The sequence below is a fragment of the Papilio polytes genome, unplaced genomic scaffold (assembly GCF_000836215.1).
Source record: "Papilio polytes unplaced genomic scaffold, Ppol_1.0 DF824180.1, whole genome shotgun sequence".
Taxonomy (NCBI): Eukaryota; Metazoa; Arthropoda; class Insecta; order Lepidoptera; family Papilionidae; genus Papilio; species Papilio polytes.
The window spans coordinates 3661946-3664883 of NW_013525024.1; positions in this window are offsets into that span (position 1 = coordinate 3661946).

Genomic DNA, 2938 nt, shown 5'->3' on the forward strand with positions numbered 1-2938 from the left:
GCGTGCGTGTCGCTATTTGCGGAGTCCGGCGATGTGTGCGCGGGTTTTCTCCCGCGCCCTCCGCGGTACTTGCGAAAAGGCAATTTGTCGTCGTTGTGTGCATTATGACGATTTTCACATCCGACTTTCATCGCCGGCAGCCGGGGCGCTGTGTGCGAACCTCGCTCGTACACACTCTTTCACTTTGTCAGATCGCACCTTTGTTTGCGACGATGTCTAAACTGACCCACATGTCGTGGCTATTTTTAGAAATCATATTTAATTACAAGGTCCATATACTAACCTAATGGTTTTTGTTTTGTCTGTTTAATTACATTTAAAATACTTGAATTAACAGTTGGTTGTAATTAAGTCAGTGTAGGAAGGCCTTTTTGTCGGCGAAGATAGATCTAGTGAAAAATGTACGTTTTTTAAAACATCAAAACGAAAAGAAACAAAAACTACATTAACAAAAAAAATCTCCATTTATTTTTACATTAATTTACAAAATTTACTTAAAATTGGAAAAAACCTCTTGAAAAATATAACATTTTTGTCCTTATAAAATAATTCGTTACCGCTACGAAAGATCTGTGTCGATAACACAGACGCTTTTTGAAGATATTTTGATTCTCATATTTCATTTACTCCATTTTATTGCGCGTCAATTTGAGAGAATTTTATTCACATATCTCTAAAACTAACAGAGAAACAGCGGGAATTTACAATTATAATAATTACAAAATTACAATTATCAATAAATACTTATTATCTAGACTTAAACTATTAAAAGGTACTTTCATTAACGTCTGCAAATGTCGTAGGAAACGCCGCGAGTGAAACACGCTGTATCTTGTTTCAAATAAACATTTTTACAAAACCCTGTATATAACAAAAACATAAATCTCCAAATTAAATTACACTGGTATTGTCATTGATAATTGAAGTAGAAATGGAAATCCTTTAAAAGTATTTTTCTGAGCGTTTCACAATCGCGCGTTTAACCCACAGTGTGTTTACTCCTTAAGTACAGTTCGGGAATCTAGCGGCGATCCACCTTATATCTTCAATCGTTAGAACGTTTTGTACGCATTGAGATGACGCAGAACAAAAAACATTAGGACATAGTGTTTAAATTAGTTTGTCTTGTAATCAAGGCAATTTTTCTGAAAGTGGAATACCGCGGATTTCCGCGATTGTACCTAACATATACAAGTCACTTCATTTGCAGAACAGCGCAAAAACGCTTACTCTTATTACCATAGATTTAAAAATATTAAGAAGATATCAGAATGGAAATTATATATAACTTACATTCAAAATAATTTGTGTTTACATTTTTGTGCTCAAAGATGCAAAGGGCTCTAAATGTTACTCGATTATAATTTCATTTTGACGTATTTAAAAATGTATTTTAATATAATGTTTAATAAAATATTGTTTGACAAATTTTCAAGTAAAAGATCATTAGGTTTTTCAAATATCGTGATAAAAAAAATCTGTTACATACATAAAATTATTGTATTACTCTTGGTTTTATAAATAATGAAATTATTAAGTACCGCCGCTCATCAAAACAGAAGCTAACACGTAATTATCAAAGATAAATGATACAGATTATTTAAGTTTACTAAATAACTATAATTGTGTTTGGCGGAACAAAATGCATCGTTAATACTTATATGCACGGCTGATTTGTTTTTAGGTTGTTTTTTAACTTTATAAGGACGGCATAAATCGGCGAGCATTACATATTGCATAAGAACGGATCGTTGTTATTAGAACATTGGAATCTTTTGGGTTTTTTTGTACGTTTCCCGGACGATAAGTTCCGGCGCTCGCGTGTACGAAGGACTATACTTACTCCGTACGCTGCGTACATGTGCACTATTTGATTTATAAATTTTTAACAATGTTAGAATCTGCATATGTACCATTTCTTGCTAGAAATGGTACATATGCATATTTATTCCAAGTTGGTTATGAAGAGGCAATTCCCTGATGTACATAATTTTGTCATCATTCACTTTTTTTTTTCACGTAATAACCTTGTAATATTCTATATGGGATTTGTGACGATTTTACCATGATTTTTATTTGTGTGTTGCAATTTTACTAAGTTTAAATGAGAAGTATAAAATTAAAGAAATATATTAACTATAAGTACATGAGTAAAATTATACGACAATATATCGTTATTTTGTATTAGCCTCGTTTGCTTTGTCTTTACTTAATAATTTTACAAACTTAATTTAATGCAATGTAATAAAAACTAACATTTTATTAAATTTGACTATAAAAGGTAATTGGAGTAAATATTCACAACATTAAATTAATTGCTAATAAATATAGAAGAAGAACTACTAAAGAATTTATTAAAGCGTTACCACAAATCGAGCACTTTTAATTAGCGTATGCATTATATTGCACGCAACGAGTAGTATGTAAAAATCATTGAAATGTTTTGCTAAAGTTCATTTATCCTAAAAATACTTATACTAATTGGAATGAATAGAAAATATGAGAAACTTATCGAACAACCTTCAGTATGTAACAAATTATAAACAATGTTATCTACACAATAATAAATCTGAAGATATCTTAAAACTAGTTAACATTGCACTTGCCTTAGGAGGAGTGTTATACTACAGGGATATGAAATAATACGTGGACTCGCCTATACTTATACCGAAAGTTAACTGAAGAGTTACCATGTACAAAACTACTCTAGATTGAGATTCCGCGTCGGGACACGCACACGCGGCCACGTCACTCAGCACATTCACGCACACAACTAAGACCTATTGAAATGCTTCAGTTTGAGCCGACGCCGGCGGCAAAGGGCGCGCTAGTCGCGGCCAATCCTCTTGTGGATCTGCTGGTGCTTGATGAGATGCGCCTTCTGCCGGAACGCCTTCGCGCACACGTCGCAGCGGAAGGGCTTTTCGCCGGTGTGTGT